Here is a 16,286-nt window from a genome sequence, read left to right as displayed (position 1 = left end):
TGACCATCGACCATGGCGACATAGATCAGGCAACACTGACCATCGTGGCGACATAGATCAGGCAACACTGACCATCGTGGCGACATAGATCAGGCAACACTGACCATCGTGGCGACATAAATCAGGCAACACTGACCATCGTGGCGACATAGATCAGGCAACACTGACCATCGTGGCGACATAAATAGATCAGGCAACACTGACCATCGTGGCGACATAGATCAGGCAACACTGACCATCGTGGATCGACATGACCAATCAGGCAACACTGACCATCGTGGGACATACCATCAGGCAACACTGACCATCGTGGCGACAGATAGCAACATAGGCAACAGCGACATAGATCAGGCAACACTGACCATCGTGGCGACATAAATCAGGCAACACTGACCATCGTGGCGACATAGATCAGGCAACACTGACCATCGTGGCGACATAAATCAGGCAACACTGACCATCGTGGCGACATAAATCGCTCTGTTAAAGTGGTGGACACCATGTTGAAGTGGTGGGTATCGTGATGAAGTCGTAGACCACCATGCCGGAGTGGTGGAACATTGTGTTGAATTGATGAAATATCGTGTTGAAGTGGTGGAACATAGGGTTGAAGTGATGAAAACATTGTGTTGATAAAGTGTAACATCGCGTTTAGTTTGTGGAACATCGTGCTGAAGGGATTGAACAACGCGTTGAAGTAGTGGATCATCGTCATGTAGTGGTGAAACATCCTGTTTAGGTCGTGGAACATCCTGCTTAACTAGTGGAACTTCGGGTTAGGTGATGGAACATCTTGCTGAAGTTGTAGTAAATCGTGCTGAGTTCATGGATAGCCATCTTGAACTAGTGGACCATCGTGTTCAAGTGGTGGATCACCATGTTTCTGTCGTTGAACGTCGTGTTGAAGTAGAGAAAATGAACTGTAAACGCATTAAACAGTTGCTATGTACCCAATATATAATCATAGGCATATATTTGGGGCGAATTACACTGCCTTTACACAAAACATGAACACGGTATTGAGATGGAATTTATAATGACAATTCTGCGTACCATGGAAGCATTTTGGCTTATGGAAGCCCTTGAACACAAAACCAAAACTGGAAATGAAGGTATTTCTAATGATTGGCGATATCCTCAATTCCATGATCATAAAGCAGCAGGACCAGGTTAGATTGTTGCTGAAATTATTAGGCTTTCATAAAAAACATACACTACGGTATTTGACAGATCGGTAAAATATTGTAATTGACGTCTGTTCAGTTCCGCAGAGTCGAGCGATAGAATAATATACCCCCAATGTGGCATGTTATCAGGTCTTTTAATGCATCTCAGGAGGATATGGGATAAAGGACTAAATTATGAAGAATATGCTGGATGTGGAAAAGGGTCATGTCCCAGTTCTATAAATGGTGTGCAACCGTAAATTCAGAAGTCAGAGATAACAGAAACATCCATGAATGTATTTGTCCTGGATTAAAATCATGGAACCAGGGGGACGTACATCAATGAGATACAGTATCCTCGCATAGTATGTAGTGAATATAGTGTATAAATACATGTGACATATTGTGTGAGTATTGCTAATTGTAAAGTAGGAAAGAGACATAATGCATAGAAAGTCGTACCTTTTTCGGAAGTTAATCGCATGATCACATCTTCACATTGGAATGGACTGTGATAACGTATAGAGCCCTACTACTATTATTTGTGTAGACTACAAGACTGACAGCATTTATTCGTGAATACAAAATAAATGAATAAAATTAATAGTGCATTGTTATGCGATGATTACAAAAACGTAATGTTAAATATAATGTATGTATGAGCTTTCGTGTATAAATACATTAACAAGTCCATATAACTGTTTGATGGAATGATAGAGGCTATATTACCATATACCGCTTTTAAAGTTCATTGCAGCGAGCATGGTCATACAGTTCAAATTTGTGAATCAGGACCCTGTTAAGATGGACACTCCTGTACTAGTTTAATATTTATTGAACGGAAAACGGTAGAGATTACGTCGCCACTGTCCACGTTACAGCGTTCCTGCATTGTAAATACACCAATACGGCTTTAACTATAGCAACAGAACTAGAAGTCTGGGTCTAGTCAACTTCTCCGTCAGCAGACAATGTCTCATAATCATAGTTAAAATGTCCCGGAATGTCAAGTGTAATCACTCGCATACTGAAGACAAATATCTCGAAAAGTATGTTTGTGGGCTGATAGATACTGTAGAACCTGTCACTGGCAGAGTTATAATTTCTTCCAAGGCCTTACATGTTGTGTACCACTTGCCAGGATCCTCAGATATTGAGGTACGTTTTCAGGAGTGACTGCGCCACTGGTACACAAATCCATTCAGATTGGTTAAATACGGGCTGTTTATTTTAGGCGTTGAGTGTGTTCCTCGTGCTGTTACTGACAATGCTGGTATTTAGGAATTACAAGTTGGCCTTTTAAAACCCAAAATGTTGGTACCATGTGTATAACCACACAATGAAACTAGATACATGTACCAGAAACAGGAAACTGTATGGGTTATTCCTACTTGGACTATATAAACGTTTGTATACTACATGTTGATTCCACTTTTACATGTGTCAGTAACAATGACATTAGTTAAGTGGACAATATCATTAAACATGTTCCAAGCTGCAGAAAGTTTTTGGAAAATGGTAAAATTGTTCTGACAGTTATTACAGGAACAGTGGAGCGGTTTTGGCGGCTGACTTTGTGTGCTGGCGAATAGGTGCCTGACTCTGAGGATGTGGGTTCGAATCCCGAATGGGAATCAACCCCCAAATTACTAGAATTTGTACTTTACTAAGAAAGTGTAATCCCAAATATAACATACGTTGCAGTTATTACAGCAGCGTGCAAGTCTAGATTGGTACGATACTTGAATATTTTGTTTCATATCAAATATATACAACAGCAAAGTCTTTTGATAAGTAGGCTGAATTACAAAACATGAACATGATACCTGATTTGTCATACAGAGAATGAAGATGCATTATCCAAAGCATCACAGGTGATGAAAAGGGGCATATTTTACCACCTTAAAACCTGCTGATACATTGTTGTAATGCAATTCTGTTATTACTGTACCTGTTCTAATGTTATGGTTGATCGTGTCGGATTCCACAACACTGAAACATATAACAGCTCCCTCTGTAGAATATGTGATGCAGGAGATGCTAACTGTTACACACTTAATGTCACATTTAAATGTCACTGGTGAACTAATGTTACAATTTGATATAAGAATAACTTGTTATGAAGTATTATTTTACACCTGACCAGATATGTGAGAGTGAATCCGGTGAAGACCACTGCAGTTAAGTCCAGTTAATTTTCTACCATTTTCAGATATATTTAGTACAAGTGGAGAATCTGGAGTTATATTTGTAACACAAACGAATGATGAAATCAGGCTGTTTGTTGATGGTGCCTCTCATGTAGGGGGTAGTGTACCTGAAACTTTACTCCAAAGAAAATTAGACGTTTTAGAATTATATACTGAGCAAAATTTGGGCCTCGAACTAAACTTAGATAAGACAAAGGTAATATGAATGTGGTTTTATGAAAGTTCCAAATTTAATGTTCCAGTAAATAATATTGGGTTTTGGTCTGTTGTTTGACGCCGCACTCAGCAATATTAAACCTATATGTATGAAGTCTGGACCAGACAATCCAGTGATCAAAAGTATGAGCATCAATCTACGCATTTGGGTTACGATGACATGTGTCGAGGAGGTCAGCGAGCCTGAAGACCCGATCCGGTTAGTTGCACGGGTTACTGAAGATCAATTCCAATCCCACATCTTCACAGGTCCCCAGAAAATAATAAATAAATACCCGAGTTTATTATGTTCGTCTCTTCTCTTGTATGGACTAAAGCATGTGATATATTAGCTGTTCAATATGACACAATATGACCAAAAACAGGACTTCTTAGTCTCCCATTATCTAATAATAGTTTTATGCTAATTAAGTACCACTTCCAACGTCAAGTTGGCCTAGGACGTTTGAAAAATGTTTCCTTTAATTCAAGCGATTTAATGCACTTGACCTTGATAGACAGTAGAGCGTAGATAGTCCAACAAAATGTTAGGTCATCCGAGGTTCAAAGACTGTAAATCCCAGTCAGATGTCCCTGTTACTATGTTCAACTCATTAAAGTTATATCAGTTGTTGTGAGACCCTTTTATGGAATATTCCCTCCTTGTTGATAACATTATCATCTCATTGAAATAACGTAAATTAACTCCTTACAGCACATGTCTCCTTAAATATCGCTTCCTACCTCATAAGCAGAATGTACGAAACATGCTTTAACATCAGATCATCAGTTAATGTATGCACGAAATGTTAAGATGGAATCATTTCCTGAAAATGTACAAAAGCTAGAAATGAAATATTAACCTCCTCAATATATCTGTGTAGAAACAAATCTAATCAGTGTTCTAGTTACCACTAAAGTATCTATCATCATTGTATAACAATGTACATTTCCATATAATCAACCCATAAAAGTTCAAATACGACTGTATGTAATGTGTACCATTGTCAATACCGTTGCCATGTTTGCAACAGGTGTGATATCAAACCATACACTGGTGTGGCTGAACGTCCGGCTGAACGTGATTTGTTTGCCCTGTAAATACAGTATAACATAACATAAACGTTACATAATCAACATACTCTGATTTTGCTGCCAGGATCTAAACGTGCTAACGAGATATTTGTTGTATAGAATCATGATTTGTCTTCGCCGACAAGAAGAAAAATCATCCACTTTCTAAAATACGTTCAATTTGTCAGTATTTCTATTAGAACTGAAATGTTGAGCAGAGCCTCTGCAGCGTGAGTGTTGAACACCACAACCTTCGTTACGCATGTTTATAGTATGCTTCTTCAGCTTACGTTGTCTCAATTAACAACTGTGGGGGTATTGACAATGATTCATACAGGCTCGTGGAAGAATTTGTCATATGGCTGATTCTGAATTAAAATATTAAGTCCATATTCCCCAATCATGAAGATGTTTGGTTTTCTCAGTTTGTTTATTCAGGACGTCTGTCAGTTTTCACACCCTTTGATTGGGCAGACTGCATACGCCTTTCGAATCCACTGATTTCAAATTAAATAAATGTAATAAAATTCACTGTGTCCAAATATCCAATTATTGGGCAATGATAAACACTTGGGATTACGTAGCCTCGTGGCTTTTGCTCTATTCATTAGTCTATCATTTTCATCATTGGAATTGTCAATTTGACCCGTGGAATTCCATCGAAACACGTCCACAACAAGGAAAATTGCTTGTGGAATTTGTAAACAGTGCATTTACATGCATCAACGTTTGGGCCAAACGGAATGGAGATGTTGAGTCATGTCCAATAGCTATTGATGTCTATTATGACTTGATCTAATTAACATGCTGAAATTGTGACCCCTGTCCGATAGAGGTCAGCAATGGCATCATTCGGTGTGTCTTCTACCGGATGCGGTGTTTGATTGGCGGCATAGGACGAGTCTGTTGAAAGACTGACTCATAAAGGCAAGTAACGGAGCTATTTAGAAGGATTTGGGAAGTAGAGCAAGAACGCCACGATAACAATTGTTGATTGTCAGGGGACTGTGGGCTTTAATTGCCTTACTTGCACCCAGGAGAGATGAAATCAGAGATATCCATTGCCCTTCATCTGGTGTTATTGTTTTTCTAGTACCAAGGGAAACGTATCCCTTTTAACGTACGGATGTATGTTAAAGATACTTTTTGTGCATTTGTTGATTTTTTAAAATTAAATTGATTAACCGATTTTGAAATGATATTACATTATATTTACGTAAGAGTCTTATATTAAAGCATTGTGCGCGTGTGTATATGTGTGTGGGTGAAATTGTGCCAGATTGTATGCGAGATTGTACGTGCTTCTCTGTGACAGAATAATATATGCTGGTCAGTAACTGTTTTCAATTTACCGCTTAATCTGATTAAAGATTTAACTTCTAAAAACAAAAGCAGATAACCAGCCGGGCCGTCACTCCGGCACCTAAAGTGAATTTAAAACTGACAAGCAGACATGCGAATGCGTGTCGTATGTTATTGCAAGGGCATTGTTTGAAGGTGGCATCTTTACAACCAAACTCGATCTACAGAGTCTCAAAACACATGAGATCAATACGTCATAAGCGTGTCGTTGCGTCTCTGGGTACCTTCAACAGTTACATTCCTTGTGACAGTCGTCCAATTGTATTGTACACTTCAAGTGGAACAACCAAGTGGTCACTTCGAGCTGTGCTTCCCCTTGTAGATACACACTTTGAAATACAAGCTGGTGGTACATGGTTCCTGCAGATACACACATGGCTGGTGGTCACCTCAAGGCCCTGCAGAAACACACATAGCTATACATGGAGGTCACCTCCAGGCCCTGCAGATACACACACATGCAGAAACACACATGGTTGGTGTTCACATCAAGGTCAAGCAGATACACACATAGAAATACATGGTGGTCACCTTCAGGTCCTGCAGATAGACACATGGATGTACATGGTGGTCAGCTTAAGGTCCTGCAGATATACACATGGCTGTACATGGTGGTCACCTCAAGGTCCAGCAGAAATAAATGGTAGCCACCTTTAGGTCCTGTGGATACACACATACAAACACATGGTGGTCACCTTAACGTACTGCAGATACACACATGGCTGTACATTGTGGTCACCTTAAGATCCTCTAGATACACATATAGAATAAGAATACCATGGTGATCACCTTAACGTCCTTAAATGCAGATACACACACCTTAAGGTCCTGCAGAAATAAATGGTGGTCACCTTAAGGTCCTGTAGATACACATATGGCTATGCATGGTAGCCACCTTAAGGTCCTGTAGATACACACATGGCTAAACATGGTGGTCACCTTAAGGTCCTGTCGATACACACATAGAAATACATGGTGGTCACCTTAAGGTCCTGTCAATAGACACATAGAAATACATGGTGGTCACCTTAAGGTCCTGTAGTTACACACATGGCTATGCATGGTGGTCACCTTAATGTCCTGTAGATACACACATGGCTATACATGGTGGTCAACTTAAGGTCCTGTCGATACACACATGGCTATACATGGTAGCCACATTAAGGTCCTGTCGATACACACATGGCTATACATGGTGGTCAACTTAAGCTCCTGCAGATACACACGTAGAAATACATTGTGGTCACCTTAAAGTCCTGTCGATACACACATAGATATACATGGTGGACACCTTAACGTCTTGAAGATACACACATAGAAATGCATGGTGGTCACCTTAAGGTCCTGTCAATACACACATAGAAATACATGGTGGTCACCTTAAGGCCCTGTCGATACACACATGGCTATGCATGGTAGCCACCTTAAGGTCCTGTAGATACACACATGGCTATACATGGTGGTCAACTTAAAGGTTCTGTCGAGGTCCTGTCGATACACACATGGCTATACATGGTAGCCACCTTAAGGTCCTCTAGATACACACATGGCTATACATGGTGGTCAACCTAAGGTCCTGCAGATACACACATAGAAATACATGGTGGTCACCTTAAGGTCCTGTCGATACACACATAGAAATACATGGTGGTCACCTCCAGGCCCTGCAGATACACACATGGCTGGTGTTCACATCAAGGTAAAGCAGATTCACACATAGAAATACATGGTGGTCACCTCCAGGCCCTGCAGATACACACATGGCTGGTGTTCACATCAAGGTAAAGCAGATTCACACATAGAAATACATGGTGGTCACCTCAAGGTCCAGCAGATACACACATAGAAATAAATGGTGGTCACCTTTAGGTCCTGTGGATACACACATACAAACACATGGTGGTCACCTTAACGTACTGCAGATACACACATGGCTGTACATTGTGGTCACCTTAAGATCCTCTAGATACACATATAAGAATACATGGTGATCACCTTAACGTCCTGCAGATACACACATCGAAATAAATGGTGGTCACCTTAAATACCTGTAGATACACACATGGCTGTACATGGTGGTCACCTTAACGTGCTGTAGATACACACATAGAAATACATTGTGGTCACCTTAAGGTCCTGTCGATACACACATGGCTATACGTGTAGCCACCTTAAGGTCATGTAGATACACACATGGCTATGCATGGTAGCCACCTTAAGGTGCTGTAGATACACACATGACTATACATGGTGGTCACCTTAATGTCCTGTCGATACACACATAGAATTACATGGTGGTCACCTTAAGGTCCTGTCGATACACACATAGAAATACATGGTGGTCACCTTAAGGTCCCTGCAATCAATAGACACATAGAAATACATGGTGGTCACCCTAAGGTCCTGTAGTTACACACATGGCTATGCATAACAGCCACCTTAAGGTCCTGTAGATACACACATGGCTATGCATGGTAGCCACCTTAAGGTCCTGTAGATACACACAAGGCTTTAAATGGTGGTCAACTTAAGGTCCTGTCGATACACACATGGCTATACATGGTGGTCACCTTAAGGTCCTTTAGATACACACATGACTATGCATGGTAGCCACCTTAAGGTCCTGCAGATACACACATGGCTATAAATGGTGGTAACCTTAAGGTCCTGTCGATACACACATATAAATACATGGTGGTCACCTTAAGGTCCTGTCGATACACACATGGCTATACATGGTGGTCACATTAAGGTCCTGTACATACACACATGGCTATACATGGTGGTCACATTAAGGTCCTGTCGATATACATTTGGAAATACATGGTGGTCACCTTAAGGTCCTGTCCATACACACATGGCTATACATGGTGGTCACCTTAAAGTCCTGTCGATACACACATGGAAATACATGGTGGTAACCTTAAGGTCCTGTAGATACACACATAGAAATACATGGTGGTAACCTTAAGGTTCTGTCGATACACACATGGCTAAACATGCTGGTCACCTTAAGGTCCTGTCGATACACACTTAGAAATAGATGGTGGTCCCAAGGTCCTGTCGATACACACATAGAAATAAATGGTGATCACCTTAAGGTCCTGTCGATACACACATTGCCATACATGGTGGTCACCTTAAGGTCCTGTCGATACACACATAGAAATAAATGGTGATCACCTTAAGGTCCTGTCGATACACACATTGCCATACATGGTGGTCACCTTAAGGTCCTGTCAATAGACACATAGAAATACATGGTGGTCACCTTAAGGTCCTGTAGTTACACCCATGGCTATGCATGGTGGTCACCTTAATGTCCTGTAGATACACACATGGCTATACATGGTGGTCAACTTAAGGTCCTGTCGATACACACATGGCTATACATGGTAGCCACATTAAGGTCCTGTCGATACACACATGGCTATACATGGTGGTCAACTTAAGCTCCTGCAGATACACACGTAGAAATACATTGTGGTCACCTTAAAGTCCTGTCGATACACACATAGATATACATGGTGGACACCTTAACGTCTTGAAGATACACACATAGAAATGCATGGTGGTCACCTTAAGGTCCTGTCAATACACACATAGAAATACATGGTGGTCACCTTAAGGCCCTGTCGATACACACATGGCTATGCATGGTAGCCACCTTAAGGTCCTGTAGATACACACATGGCTTTACATGGTGGTCAACTTAAGGTTCTGTCGATACACACATGGCTATACATGGTAGCCACCTTAAGGTCCTCTAGATACACACATGGCTATACATGGTGGTCAACCTAAGCTCCTGCAGATACACACATAGAAATACATGGTGGTCACCTTAAGGTCCTGTCGATACACACATAGAAATACATGGTGGTCACCTCCAGGCCCTGCAGATACACACATGGCTGGTGTTCACATCAAGGTAAAGCAGATTCACACATAGAAATACATGGTGGTCAACTTAAGGTCCTGCAGATACACACATGGCTATACATGGTGGTCACCTTAAGGTCCTTTAGATACACACATGACTATGCATGGTAGCCACCTTAAGGTCCTGCAGATACACACATGGCTATAAATGGTGGTAACCTTAAGGTCCTGTCGATACACACATATAAATACATGGTGGTCACCTTAAGGTCCTGTCGATACACACATGGCTATACATGGTGGTCACATTAAGGTCCTGTACATACACACAAGGCTATACATGGTGGTCACATTAAGGTCCTGTCGATATACATTTGGAAATACATGGTGGTCACCTTAAGGTCCTGTCCATACACACATGGCTATACATGGTGGTCACCTTAAAGTCCTGTCGATACACACATGGAAAAACATGGTGGTAACCTTAAGGTCCTGTAGATACACACATAGAAATACATGGTGGTAACCTTAAGGTTCTGTCGATACACACATGGCTAAACATGCTGGTCACTTAAGGTCCTGTCGATACACTTAGAAATAGATGGTGGTCCCAAGGTCCTGTCGATACACACATAGAAATAAATGGTGATCACCTTAAGGTCCTGTCGATACACACATTGCCATACATGGTGGTCACCTTAAGGTCCTGTCGATACACACATAGAAATAAATGGTGATCACCTTAAGGTCCTGTCGATACACACATTGCCATACATGGTGGTCACCTTAAGGTCCTGTCGATACACACATAGAAATACATGGTGGTCTCAAAGGTCCTGTAGATACACACATAGAAATAAATGGTGGTCACCTTAAGGTCCTGTAGATACACACATAGAAATACATGGTGGTCACCTTAAGGTCCTGTCGATACACACATTGAAATACATGGTGGTCACCTTAAGGTCCTGTACATACACACATAGAAATAAATGGTGGTCACCTTAAGGTCCTGTCGATATACACATAGATATACATGGTGGTCACCTTTAGGTCCTGTCCATACACACATAGAAATACATGGTGGTCACCTTAAGGTCCTGTAGATACACACCTAGAAATACATGGTGGTCACCTTAAGGTCCACCAGATACACACATAGAAATACATGGTGGTAACCTTAAGGTCCTGTAGATACACACCTAGAAATAGAATTGTGATCACCTGTAAGGTCCTGTCGATACACACATAGAAATACATGGTGGTCACCTTTAAGGTCCTGTAGATACACACATAGAAATAAATGCTGGTAACCTTAAGGTCCTGTCTATACACACATGACTAAACATGGTAGTCACCTTAAGGTCCTGTAGATACACACATAGAAATACATGGTGGTCACCTTAAGATCCTGTCGATACACACATATAAATACATGGTGGTCACCTTTAAGGTCCTGTAGATACACACACATAGAATTACATGGTGGTCACCTTAAGGTTCAGCAGATACACACATAGAAATACATGGTGGTCACCTTAAGGTCCTGTACATACACACATAGAAATAAATGGTGGTCACCTTAAGGTCCTGTCGATATACACATAGATATACATGGTGGTCACCTTTAGGTCCTGTCCATACACACATAGAAATACATGGTGGTCACCTTAAGGTCCTGTAGATACACACCTAGAAATACATGGTGGTCACCTTAAGGTCCACCAGATACACACATAGAAATACATGGTGGTAACCTTAAGGTCCTGTAGATACACACATAGAAATAAATTGTGATCACCTTAAGGTCCTGTCGATACACACATAGAAATACATGGTGGTCACCTTAAGGTCCTGCAGATACACACATGGCTATACATGGTGGTCACCTTAAGGTCCTTTAGATACACACATGACTATGCATGGTAGCCACCTTAAGGTCCTGCAGATACACACATGGCTATAAATGGTGGTAACCTTAAGGTCCTGTCGATACACACATATAAATACATGGTGGTCACCTTAAGGTCCTGTCGATACACACATGGCTATACATGGTGGTCACATTAAGGTCCTGTACATACACACAAGGCTATACATGGTGGTCACATTAAGGTCCTGTCGATATACATTTGGAAATACATGGTGGTCACCTTAAGGTCCTGTCCATACACACATGGCTATACATGGTGGTCACCTTAAAGTCCTGTCGATACACACATGGAAATACATGGTGGTAACCTTAAGGTCCTGTAGATACACACATAGAAATACATGGTGGTAACCTTAAGGTTCTGTCGATACACACATGGCTAAACATGCTGGTCACCTTAAGGTCCTGTCGATACACACTTAGAAATAGATGGTGGTCCCAAGGTCCTGTCGATACACACATAGAAATAAATGGTGATCACCTTAAGGTCCTGTCGATACACACATTGCCATACATGGTGGTCACCTTAAGGTCCTGTCGATACACACATAGAAATAAATGGTGATCACCTTAAGGTCCTGTCGATACACACATTGCCATACATGGTGGTCACCTTAAGGTCCTGTCGATACACACATAGAAATACATGGTGGTCTCAAGGTCCTGTAGATACACACATAGAAATAAATGGTGGTCACCTTAAGGTCCTGTCGATACACACATAGAAATACATGGTGGTCACCTTAAGGTCCTGTCGATACACACATTGAAATACATGGTGGTCACCTTAAGGTCCTGTACATACACACATAGAAATAAATGGTGGTCACCTTAAGGTCCTGTAGTAGATATACATGGTGGTCACCTTTAGGTCCTGTCCATACACACATAGAAATACATGGTGGTCACCTTAAGGTCCTGTAGATACACACCTAGAAATACATGGTGGTCACCTTAAGGTCCACCAGATACACACATAGAAATACATGGTGGTAACCTTAAGGTCCTGTAGATACACACCTAGAAATAAATTGTGATCACCTTAAGGTCCTGTCGATACACACATAGAAATACATGGTGGTCACCTTAAGGTCCTGTAGATACACACATAGAAATAAATGCTGGTAACCTTAAGGTCCTGTCTATACACACATGACTAAACATGGTAGTCACCTTAAGGTCCTGTAGATACACACATAGAAATACATGGTGGTCACCTTAAGATCCTGTCGATACACACATATAAATACATGGTGGTCACCTTTAGGTCCTGTAGATACACACATAGAATTACATGGTGGTCACCTTAAGGTTCAGCAGATACACACATAGAAATACATGGTGGTCACCTTAAGGTCCTGTACATACACACATAGAAATAAATGGTGGTCACCTTAAGGTCCTGTCGATATACACATAGATATACATGGTGGTCACCTTTAGGTCCTGTCCATACACACATAGAAATACATGGTGGTCACCTTAAGGTCCTGTAGATACACACCTAGAAATACATGGTGGTCACCTTAAGGTCCACCAGATACACACATAGAAATACATGGTGGTAACCTTAAGGTCCTGTAGATACACACATAGAAATAAATTGTGATCACCTTAAGGTCCTGTCGATACACACATAGAAATACATGGTGGTCACCTTAAGGTCCTGTAGATACACACATAGAAATAAATGCTGGCAACCTTAAGGTCCTCTAGATACACACATGGCTATACATGGTGGTCAACCTAAGCTCCTGCAGATACACACATAGAAATACATGGTGGTCACCTTAAGGTCCTGTCGATACACACATAGAAATACATGGTGGTCACCTCCAGGCCCTGCAGATACACACATGGCTGGTGTTCACATCAAGGTAAAGCAGATACACACATAGAAATACATGGTGGTCACCTTCAGGTCCTGCAGATACACACATGGCTATACATGGTGGTCAGCTTAAGGTCCTGCAGATACACACATGGCTGTACATGGTGGTCACCTCAAGGTCCAGCAGATACACACATAGAAATAAATGGTGGCCACCTTTAGGTCCTGTGGATACACACATACAAACACATGGTGGTCACCTTAACGTACTGCAGATACACACATGGCTGTACATTGTGGTCACCTTAAGATCCTCTAGATACACATATAAGAATACATGGTGGTCACCTTAACGTCCTGCAGATACACACATCGAAATAAATGGTGGTCACCTTAAATACCTGTAGATACACACATGGCTGTACATGGTGGTCACCTTAACGTGCTGTAGATACACACATAGAAATACATTGTGGTCACCTTAAGGTCCTGTCGATACACACATGGCTATACGTGTAGCCACCTTAAGGTCATGTAGATACACACATGGCTATGCATGGTAGCCACCTTAAGGTGCTGTAGATACACACATGACTATACATGGTGGTCACCTTAATGTCCTGTCGATACACACATAGAAATACATGGTGGTCACCTTAAGGTCCTGTCGATACACACATAGAAATACATGGTGGTCACCTTAAGGTCCTGTCAATAGACACATAGAAATACATGGTGGTCACCCTAAGGTCCTGTAGTTACACACATGGCTATGCATAACAGCCACCTTAAGGTCCTGTAGATACACACATGGCTATGCATGGTAGCCACCTTAAGGTCCTGTAGATACACACAAGGCTTTAAATGGTGGTCAACTTAAGGTCCTGTCGATACACACATGGCTATACATGGTGGTCACCTTAAGGTCCTTTAGATACACACATGACTATGCATGGTAGCCACCTTAAGGTCCTGCAGATACACACATGGCTATAAATGGTGGTAACCTTAAGGTCCTGTCGATACACACATATAAATACATGGTGGTCACCTTAAGGTCCTGTCGATACACACATGGCTATACATGGTGGTCACATTAAGGTCCTGTACATACACACATGGCTATACATGGTGGTCACATTAAGGTCCTGTCGATATACATATGGAAATACATGGTGGTCACCTTAAGGTCCTGTCCATACACACATGGCTATACATGGTGGTCACCTTAAAGTCCTGTCGATACACACATGGAAATACATGGTGGTAACCTTAAGGTCCTGTAGATACACACATAGAAATACATGGTGGTAACCTTAAGGTTCTGTCGATACACACATGGCTAAACATGCTGGTCACCTTAAGGTCCTGTCGATACACACTTAGAAATAGATGGTGGTCCCAAGGTCCTGTCGATACACACATAGAAATAAATGGTGATCACCTTAAGGTCCTGTCGATACACACATTGCCATACATGGTGGTCACCTTAAGGTCCTGTCGATACACACATAGAAATAAATGGTGATCACCTTAAGGTCCTGTCGATACACACATTGCCATACATGGTGGTCACCTTAAGGTCCTGTCGATACACACATAGAAATACATGGTGGTCACCTTAAGGTCCTGTCGATACACACATAGAAATACATGGTGGTCACCTTAAGGTCCTGTCGATACACACATAGAAATACATGGTGGTCACCTTAAGGTCCTGTCGATACACACATTGAAATACATGGTGGTCACCTTAAGGTCCTGTACATACACACATAGAAATAAATGGTGGTCACCTTAAGGTCCTGTCGATATACACATAGATATACATGGTGGTCACCTTTAGGTCCTGTCCATACACACATAGAAATACATGGTGGTCACCTTAAGGTCCTGTAGATACACACCTAGAAATACATGGTGGTCACCTTAAGGTCCACCAGATACACACATAGAAATACATGGTGGTCACCTTAAGGTCCTGTAGATACACACATAGAAATACATGGTGGTCACCTTAAGGTCCTGTCGATACACACATAGAAATACATGGTGGTCACCTTAAGGTCCTGTAGATACACACATAGAAATACATGCTGGTAACCTTAAGGTCCTGTCTATACACACATGACTAAACATGGTAGTCACCTTAAGGTCCTGTAGATACACACATAGAAATACATTGTGGTCACCTTAAGGTCCTGTCGATACACACATAGAAATACATGGTGGTCACCTTAAGGTCCTGTAGATACACACATAGAAATAAATGCTGGTAACCTTAAGGTCCTGTCTATACACACATGACTAAACATGGTAGTCACCTTAAGGTCCTGTAGATACACACATAGAAATACATGGTGGTCACCTTAAGATCCTGTCGATACACACATATAAATACATGGTGGTCACCTTTAGGTCCTGTAGATACACACATAGAATTACATGGTGGTCACCTTAAGGTTCAGCAGATACACACATAGAAATACATGGTGGTCACCTTAAGGTCCTGTACATACACACATAGAAATAAATGGTGGTCACCTTAAGGTCCTGTCGATATACACATAGATATACATGGTGGTCACCTTTAGGTCCTGTCCATACACACATAGAAATACATGGTGGTCACC

The sequence above is a fragment of the Haliotis rubra genome, unplaced genomic scaffold (assembly GCF_003918875.1).
Source record: "Haliotis rubra isolate DU_JTF1 unplaced genomic scaffold, ASM391887v1 Scf267, whole genome shotgun sequence".
Taxonomy (NCBI): Eukaryota; Metazoa; Mollusca; class Gastropoda; order Lepetellida; family Haliotidae; genus Haliotis; species Haliotis rubra.
Note: the sequence above shows the minus strand (reverse complement) of the source record.